General features: G+C 35.7%; 1 pseudogene; it reads right to left on the bottom strand.

The window, feature by feature from the left end:
* Nucleotides 1–2577: 2577 nt before the first annotated feature.
* Nucleotides 2578–4041, bottom strand: LOC105500826 (annotated as a pseudogene).
* Nucleotides 4042–10453: the final 6412 nt, after the last annotated feature.

Genomic DNA, 10453 nt, shown 5'->3' with positions numbered 1-10453 from the left:
CATGCCACCACACCTGGCTAATTTTCCCGTATTTCTAGTAGAGACGGGGGTTTCACCATGTTGGGCAGGCTGGTCTCAAACTCCTGGCCAAATGATTCACCTGCCAGAGCCTCCCAAAGTGCAGTAATTACAGGTGTGAGCCACTGTGCCTGGCTCCAAAGAGAGTTTTAACAACAGTAGTAAAATATCTGCTTACATTTTTAAGAAGTGAGGCAATACTTTTTTATTATTATTCCACTTAAGTATTAGGAGTACATTACAAAATCTTCTTGTTGCATTACGATACTTAGCCAGATAATTATTTAATAATAATAGCCATGGTTTCTTGAAGAAAAAAGATTCTATTCTCTTCACTTTAGCTGTCTCTTTATATTTTAACAATAAATAACAAGTGTATGAAGCTTACCAAATTCTCTATATGAAATAATGAAAAACACATTTTTCTCCTAGTTATTCTACTTCATAGATAAGATTATCCATTGCAATATGCAGAAAATAGAAATCTAATATTTACAACAGTCACATCACATAAAGTCAACTGTAATCCATGAGTTGTCAATATGATGATCAAAATTATGTTAATATATTATTGTAGAATATTGTAACTAAATGAGAAATTATAAGTGCATTGATTTTCCTTCTTACAAGGGAAAGATTAGGACACTATCAATCAACAGTTCTTACTTTTTGTATTATTTTCACACTTACAATTTATCTAAGACTCAACATTTTTCTGAGCTAAATGGAGTCAAAATATTACTAAACTCATTTATATAAACCCTTCATATTAGACTTTTTGTGTGTGAAAATACATGTTACCTTTAGCATTCAGGCATAAAAATATAGAAAGTAAAAAAGACACTCAAAATATATATTTACTTATCCCATTTCAATAGGTTACTACAAATATTTTCCTTTATTACTGAAAATGTAAAAATGTTAATTTTCACAATTAAATTATATGTCTCCTTATATTGTCATAGATTTTTTTCCTATCACATAAAGTGAACTTCAGTTTATTGTAAATTTGTTGATTGATAAAGCCCTCAGGAAATATGTTTATAAGGCATTCTGTATAAAAACTCAAGTCTTCAAAATAACAGAGAGAGATTATATTTCTATGGTCCACTTGACTGTGATCCATAAATCTACAGAAGAATATAAGAAGGAAATTATTCTTGTGTTCTTTTGAATTTGCTTTAATTTGCCACATTTTCTAATTAGAACAATGTAGCTCAATATTTTGTTTGTTGTCATATCTGCCAGAAATCGCAGACCAAAATAATGCTCAAATTGAATGATTCATCAGATTTAAAATATTGCTCTTTTTGGTTTTTGTTATTTTTGTTGTTGTCTTGCTTCTATTTTGTAGGGTTGTATCTTATTTCTGTTTCAAATGTGTGTGCCATCAGAAACTCTTTTTGGAAGAATGAATATATTCAGAAAAATATATGCATATGTATATATACATTCAGACACACATGTATATGCATACACATTTGTGTACGTATGTGAATATATATTAAGAGATTAGATAAATGATTCGATATATATAAATATTGATGTTGCAGATTAGATATAAGAAAACTTCTTCCTGCAAGGGACTGTATGTATTTTATTTTATTATTTATTTATCTATTTATGTATGTATGTATGTGAGACAGAGTCTCAGTCTTTCACTCAGGCTGGAGTGCAGTGGTGTTATCTCAGCTCACTGCAGCCTCCATCTCCCAGGCTCAAGTGATTCTCTTGCTTCAGCCTCCTGAGTACCTGGGATTACAGGTGCATGCCTGGCTGTAATTACACAACTGGCTAATTTTTGTATAGTTTCAGTAGAGATGGGGTTTTGTCACATTGGCCAGTCTGGTCTCAAATTCCTGGCCTCAAGTGATCTGCCTGCCTTGACCTCCTGAAATGGTGAGATTACAGGCATGAGTCACCACTCTCGGCCAGCTATATGTATTTTAAATGGCTCGTGGGTTTGTCATAACTGCTCAACTTTGCTTCTGTAATAGATAAGAAGTCATGGATAATATGTAAACAAAAGAGCGTGGCTGTGTTTCAGTAAAGCTTTATTTCTGAAAATGGGCAGCAAGCCAGTTTTGGCCTACAGGATGTTGTTTGCAGACCCTGGATATAGATTGACTTACATAATGGATGGGGATATATAACAGATCCTGTGTACTCATAAAATACTGTCCTTATTAATATACATTCATCTTCTATTCTGATCTTTCTCGTATTTTATGTTTGCCAAAATGTAAAATAACTGTATATCCAAATCCAGTGAATAGTGGTGTGAATTATCATTACTTATAGGGGCTATGTTAATCTCTTCGTGAAATTAAAATGTATCCTGTGTAATTGAATAATATTCATATTTATTTATTTTATTCATTTTTTATTCTAAAGCCTTTATTTTGAGACATGATGAAAAAATCTTACAGATGCACATGGAAAGACATGATCACCACTGAGTGAAAACAATCTAACCAAAAAGCCTGAATGCCTGTCAGCTGATGTTGAAGCTGAAATTCTGGGAGTATGACATGCTGCAGGGCTGAAGGGAATGGATAATTAGTATTCCTCTCCTTCCTTCTCGCCCTCTCTTTCAACAGAATCCACACTAACCACTTCATAATCCTTCTTAAGGGCAACCATGTCCTCGTGGGCCTCACAAAACTCTCCTTCCTCCATCCCTTCACCTACGGAATAGTGAACAAAGGAACTCGGCATACATCAGGTAAAACTTGTGGTCCAGGTCAGCCCACACCTCAACAATGGCTGTGATGTTGCTCAGTATGCACATAGTTCTCCGTCCTTTGGCCAGGTCTCCGCCAGGTACCACAGTGGGAAGCTGGTAACTAATGTCAACCTTGAAGCCAGTGGGACAGCAATCCACAAACTGAATGCTGCATTTGGTTCTGATGGTGGCAGTGGCAGCACTGATGTCTTTGGAAACCATATCACCAGGGTACAAGAGGCAGCAAGTTATGTATTTACCATGGTGTGGGTCACATCTTAACATCTGACTGGCTGGCTCAAAATAAGCATTCGTGATCTCTACTACAGAAAACTGTTCACGGTAGGCTTTCTCAGCAGAGATGACAGGGACACCTGTGGCCAGAAGGAAGTGGATGTGCGCGTATGGCACTAGATTGGTCTGGAATTCTGTTAGATCAATATTCAGGGCTCCATCAAATCTGAAGGAAGCGGTGATAGAGGACACAGTCTGGCTCATGAGATGGTTAACGTTAGTGTAGTTTGGACATTCAATATTGAGCTTTCCAAAAGTGGTCCAAGTCACTTTTGGAAAACTGATTAAATGATAAAAAGGGTCGAGGTGATTTTTCCACCTTTCCTGTGTGAACTGTATCATTGGCTAACCAAATGGTAGATGTCATAGATGGCCTCATTGTCTACTGTGGAGGCACAATCTTAGGGCTCTGGGGTGGTGTGGGTGGTGAGGATGGAGTCATAGAGCTCAGCTACTGCCGTGGAAACCTGGAGGATGGGGGGTTGCTGGGTAAATGGAGAACTGTAGCTTGGACTTCTTGTGATAAGCAACAGAAAGACATACCATCAGCAGGAAGTTGAACCTAGAACCAGTCTGTTCAACAAAACTGGGTAAAACTAAGAAGCCCTAAAGACCTGTGCACTGGTCAACCAGCTTGTGAACTCAGTCCAAGATGAGGTCAATGATCCCCTTGTCAATGATGTAGTGGCCTCATGCATAGCCATTGGCAGCATCTTCCTTGTCTGGGATGAGCTTCTCGGGTTGGAAGAGGTGGCTTGTAGATGTCAGAGTAAACTGCTAATAACTGTGGGTTCCGGGTCTACAAACACGGCCCTGGGCACGTGCTTTTCAGTGCCTGTCTCACTGCAGAAGGGGTTAAAGGAGTCATCTCTCCCTTGGATTGTCTTGTCACTTGGTATCTGGCCATGGAGCTGGATGCCATATTCCAGGCAGCAGAGGTACCAGCTGGCATTACCAGTCTGGACACCAGGCTGGCCAATGTGGATGGAGATGCACTCACACATAGTGGCTAAGAGTTAGGAGGCTAAGGCGACAGGAGCAGATAACGGGTCCAATGACCGATCCCAACAAGCTAAGAGTTAAGGAAAGTAATGTGCTCAGTAATACCTATAGTTAAACATCTCCTTTAGAATTTACACATAAAAATGATCAAGGTAAAACTAATGTAAAGTTAAATAGGTCTGCTATAAAAGATTATGATTAAGACAAAATGTTGAAGTCATGAAATGTGTATGAAAAATAAAACTGTAGTTGGAAATAATAAAACTTTCTGGTGGTGTTGAAGGGGATCACAAGGAAATCTGTATCAACTGTCATGAGGCTTGAACTGTTACTTATTGCTAGCCTTTCAATTGCTCCAAGAAGCCTCTGACATATCATTTTAACCTTTACGTAATGGTGGCAAAACGTGGGTATTAAGTTTCAAAATGTCATCTTAAACTAATTAATTTATGAGTGTCGGTAGCATTGGACCCATGATATAAAATACTGTTTAAATGTAGTAAAAAGATGACAATGAATAGGTGTTTCTCTTTCACAAATACAATGAAAATATATCAACTTCCATACTTTGGAAATTTAATTTATTATTAACTTTATTTCCAAACATTACACTGTATGGTACATTATAGTTTCTTAATACCTATTTTTGTATCAGAGTTTTCTTTTTTTCATAAATGATCCTTTCCTTCAACTCTGTCTCTGTATTTTTTGATAACCTTTTCTTTCTTATCATTGTCTCAATTTTAAAAGGTTAAACATTGGACTAATTTGATTTTTTATTATATCAAACTTTTTTATTTCACTTTTAAAAGAAAAATATGTTGAGATCTAACTTGGAAAACACTTTCAAAATTCCTGCATAGTTTCATGAAACATGAAATTATTATTTTAAAAAATAATCATTATGAAATTATTTCTTTCTAATACGGCTAATTCTCAGCTTCTACGTGGATCCCTTGGGGTTACAATGGGGGACCACAGTAGCATAAATCCCAATCTCACAGATTTCTTTTAACAATAATTTCAAATGGTTCTCTATTTTATTCTGTTAATTTGGAAGTATTTTCTAAGCAAAATCTACCACATACCTATTATTTTCAGCGACTGTAGTATAAAACTGGCTTGGAAGTCACATTAATGAAAACTTTACAATTACTTCATCTGAGCTATTTATTTCCAAAAAAAAAAAAAAATTTACAACAATACACATGACAAGTATTTCACAAACAGCATCGCATACATGGGCATTTTTAGTTTAAAAAAGATGAAAATCATATTGGCTAACATTTCTTGAGCTCCTACCATGTACTAGGCACTGTTCTAAAGCATTAATTATATTGTTACATTTCAAGAATATAACTAAATCTTTTTTTAATGAGCCATTGGTAAATTTACCTATTTAAAGATATCTGTTGAGAAACATTCAAGCCATATTTAAGTTCACTAGGCAATTAACTTGTAATCTTAAGTGAGTAAAATCTTTTAAAATAAGGAATATATTTTATTTTAAAACAACCTTAAAAATAGATGGGAAGACATTGAAGAGCAATTTTTGTTTGACCTTTAATGGATGAATAGCTGAAAGCCTAGAAAATAAAAATAAAATAAAGTCAGCAAGGTTGACAGGAAAGCATGAGAGAAAGCCACACTGATCTACCTGTCACACTTAGACTACTCAACCTTACAAAACAACAGATAAATAACATCAATTTACCAAAAATGTATACTTTGAGAAGATTAATACAATTTATAATCTTCTAGTCAGACTGATCAGGAACAAGGAAAGAAGATACGGATCATCAATCTAGAAATAATATAAATTGGAGAATAGAGAAATGCAAAACAAAATAACAAACCTCTTGTTAGTAATCATAATTGGAGATGGTAGTATTAGTATTGTTATTCTGAGATAGTTGTATGTACAATGAGAAATCAAGCAAATGAATAATTACAGGCTATTCTCATTCTATTATCTCTGGTATTTTGAGAGCCAGAATTATCAAGGCATGTGAATTGCAACAAAGAGGTAATATAGAAGAAGTCATGCAAAAGTGTTATAATTTTGAATTGGAAATGAAGATGAAAATATCAGTATGGCCTCACAAGCGTTTTATCTGTGTAACTTTGTCTTTATCTTTTAATCCTAAATTCACTGAAAAGAACTAGAAAATATAATAAACTCAGGTTGCAGTACTGTCCAATTTAAAAGAGAACGTGTTTTGTGGAGAAATAGATGTGTTCATGCCTATGGAAGAAAATGTACAGGATTGAGTATAGACCATCTTGACAAAACAGACCGAAAGGAAGCTATCAATGACTGCTAGGATCATGCCTGAAGAATTCAAGAGCCAAACTTCTGATGTTTTGCTCATCATAGATGGGACAAACAGAACTTCAATAAGGATAAGAGGCACAATGAATTGAAACTCATCATAAATCCAAGAGTTCATATAAATGTGAAAACTAATTGATCAACTGCTGGAAAAACAGTGATCCAAATCACTTTTGGAAAACTGATTAAATGACAGAAAGGATCGAGGTGATTTTTCCACCTTTCCTGTATGAACTGTATCACCGGATAATCAAATAGTAGATGAAAGGTAGTATTCCTTTGTAAAATTATTCCACCCAAAAAAATTAAAATAACGTGATAGAATTAAATTGCAACCACTTTTTAACACCAAATGGAAGATGAAATGAACAATTAGCAGGCAATAAATGGCTTGCAGAAAAATAAAAATAAAAGCCAGAAGGCAGATATACTGAGCCTCCTGTTAAAAGAAATCATCTGAAGACTTTAATCAAATCCTTTCTGAAATATACTAAAGTGTACCATGAGTTTGTAATCAGCCTGACCCAGAGTCAGGAAAACTTTCCAAGGCAAACTTTACAGCTTCTTAAAAAAAGAAAAGAAAAGAAAAGAAAAGAAAAGGATGGAGATTCAGACACAGCAAAAATGGGGAAAACTATATTCTGGTGTCTCAAGATAAAAATTTGCTTGACAAAACGTAAAGAAATTCCAGGACTTGATTCTGTATCAGGGCAGTGGTTAACTATTGAGAGAAAGAGCAGTTTAGTGGTCTGGGCCACAAAGGGAGTCTTTTGGAATGGGTGGAAAAGTTATATTTCTTAACGTATACAGGAAATACAAGTAAGGGCAACTTACAATAATACACTAAGTCAAATAAAGAGAATTCAGAGGGAGTATCACAAAATTCAAAATCATCAATTTTAAGATAAAAGTTCTTTTATTGTATTCTTTCTTTTTTTTTTTGAGATGGAGTCTTGCTCTGTCACCCGGGCTGGAGTGCAGTGGCCAGATCTCAGCTCACTGCAAGCTCCGCCTCCCGGGTTCACGCCATTCTCCTGCCTCAGCCTCCGGAGTAGCTGGGACTACAGGCGCCCACCACCTCGCCCGGCTAGTTTTTTGTATTTTTTAGTAGAGACGGGGTTCCACAGTGTTAGCCAGGATGGTCTCGATCTCCTGACCTCCTGATCCGCCCGTCTCGGCCTCCCAAAGTGCTGGGATTACAGGCTTGAGCCACCGCGCCCAGCCTGTATTCTTTCTTTTGTTAGATTTGTTAATAATGGCATAGATTTCCTAAGACTAAATGTAAAATTACTGACAATTTGATTGTTTCCATCCAAGAACTTCATCGTATTTCATTTATCATATGAGTTCATTTTCCAGAAACTAGGGCAGTAAATCATATTCCCTAAAGATATTCTACATATAAGCACAGATCTTAAAGAATACATGGCTTTAGCAATTAAACAATCAAATGGATTTAGGAAAAAAAAACCATGGAAATAGTCAAATTAAATTTAGAGTCCTTTCTTCTACTAAGTTTCAAAACCATAGGGTAAAATGAAGACAGCTTCAACATACATTTTGTGATAATGATATGCCATTTTTGGCAGAGTAATTTGTATTGTTAATTAAGTCCTTAATATATGACTTTTATATGCAATTACTAACTGGTTAGGAAACAATCAATGAGAGCATTACCTACCAATTAGTGCTCTTTCTCATTAAATATTTAATTGCTCAGTGGAACTAAACATCTCATGTCCTTGTCCATGTAAGTTCAGAAAGATGAAAGATAAAGCAACATATCTGAGTAAAATGTCATCTCTTGCATCCAAATTGCTTCCCTTTTATCTTTCAAATGATCTCTTTAACACCTTTCACTAAATGGCTAGCCTGTGGTATTTTTGTATCAGTTTTATCAGATATAGTTATGGAATATTTCCCAGAGAATGGTTACAGAAACATGAAACTTCTCATTTTGCAGTCACCAATTTTCGTGTGAAAATTGTGATTCCAGAAGTACGTTCCCTTATCTAAGGTAAATCTTGGTTCCCACAAATTACCAAAATCTTATTTCAATTACTTGCTGAAAACACTGAATGATACAAAGCAGCTACTCTTGCCCATTTGAAAAAGAAGAGTAGGAGAATAAAGGTCATTTATATGAAGATTTAACAAAAGTTAAAAGATAAACAAACCTTTTCTTTGAGGAGGCACTTAATATTTTTGTCTTTGCTAACTTCCCATTCTTTCATAACTATTCAACTCTGCCATTGTGCAAACGTTGCCACAAACAGTATGTTAACAAATTTGGAGGACTCTTTTCAACAAAATTATATGTACTTATAGAAAACAAATGGCTGGCTAGATTTAGTCTGAGGGCTTTAGATTATCTGCCTCTGGTATAAAAGAAAAACTCAACTCCTGTCTTTTATGTATTAATTTATTCATTCATTTAATACATATTTATTCTGTATTCATTAAATATTCTACCAGTGATTGACTGTCAATAAACAGATAATGAGTAAATACGTGTCAAGTCAAGTGGCAATGAACTGTATGAGGAAAATTAAAGCAATAAATTGGGGAGATGGTGCCAAGGCAAGGTTAGGGGGTGGGGGCATGCTATACAGTGGCCGGTGTAGATTTCACTGATAGGCGACATATAGCAGAAATGCCTGAAGGATAAAATGAGTGTGAAACATTACCTGAGGAAGAAGATTATCAGAATGAACCATATGCATAAAGGCCATGAGTTAGCAACATATATATTATAGTGGAGACACAGCAAGACAACTAACAGCTTAGAGCAGAAAGAGAAAGGGTGAGAGTATAATACGAAGCCAGTATAGCAGGGGGGAGGTATTTGGGGAAGACAAAACATAGTCTCTTTATGGTATTCTAATAACTCCTAATTTCCATCCTGAGAAGATGAAAATCTGTTAGAGCTTCAGAGTAACATGAAGTGACGTGATGTGACTTGTATGTTTTAAGTGAATCACTCTGGTTGCTTTCTTGAGAACAGAATGTAGAGGAGCAAATGTGAAGGCAGGGAGAAGTTGTAGTAGTTATTGCAGCCATCTAGGTTAGAGGTCATGGTGACTTCAGAGCAGTACCTGCAAAAATGGTGACAAGTGGCATAAGCAATGACTTAAAATAATGTGATTTCCTGGGAATAGAATCAGAAATCAACTACTATTAAACTGAAATCTGGGGCCGGGTGCGGTGGCTCAAGCCTGTAATCCCAGCACTTTGGGAGGCCGAGACGGGCGGATCACGAGGTCAGAAGATCGAGACCATCCTGGCTAACACGGTGAAACCCCGTCTCTACTAAAAAATACAAAAAACTAGCCGGGCGAGGTGGCGGGCGCCTGTAGTCCCAGCTACTCGGGAGGCTGAGGCAGGAGAATGGCGTGAACCCGGGAGGCGGAGCTTGCAGTGAGCTGAGATCTGGCCACTGCACTCCAGCCCGGGCGACAGAGCAAGACTCCGTCTCAAAAAAAAACAAAAAACAAAAAACAAAAAAAAACCTGAAATCTGAAAAATGTAAGCATGTTGTTACACAAACTGTCTTTTATTACAAAAATAGGTTTTTCACCTTAACATACTTTGATTGATTTGTATACATGTAAATAATCTCAAATAACAAAAAATGATCAACATTCACAAAAATATAAGCATAATATGTTTAATATATTTTATTGAATTTAGGCTTGAACATACTCTGGCCACAATCTTTTAAGAATATGACGAAAAGTGACGAGAAAAAGTCTTATCTTGGCAACTGATTTCACAGAACAAAAATTAAAGAAATGTTACTGCCGTTTCTCCTACCAGATTTGAGCAGTGTTTTGACTACATTACTGGAAAAATTCAGGCCTGATTAAACCATCTTTAGATATTTTGCAAAATTCTTTAAATGGTTATGTTGACATTTTTCTTGAATTGAGGTCATCTTTTAAAATATATTAGAGATACTAAGTAACCTCTGACAATCAGGAATTAACTTGATGTTTTTCAAACTGAGTGCCATTACATAGGTGACTACCTGTAATAAATGTTAATACATCAACTACAGACTTTGCTAAGAAGAAAACCTACAA

The sequence above is a fragment of the Colobus angolensis genome, unplaced genomic scaffold (genome assembly GCF_000951035.1).
Source record: "Colobus angolensis palliatus isolate OR3802 unplaced genomic scaffold, Cang.pa_1.0 Scaffold69, whole genome shotgun sequence".
Classification (NCBI taxonomy): domain Eukaryota; kingdom Metazoa; phylum Chordata; class Mammalia; order Primates; family Cercopithecidae; genus Colobus; species Colobus angolensis.
Note: the sequence above shows the minus strand (reverse complement) of the source record. Positions and strands in the feature narration are given on the sequence as shown.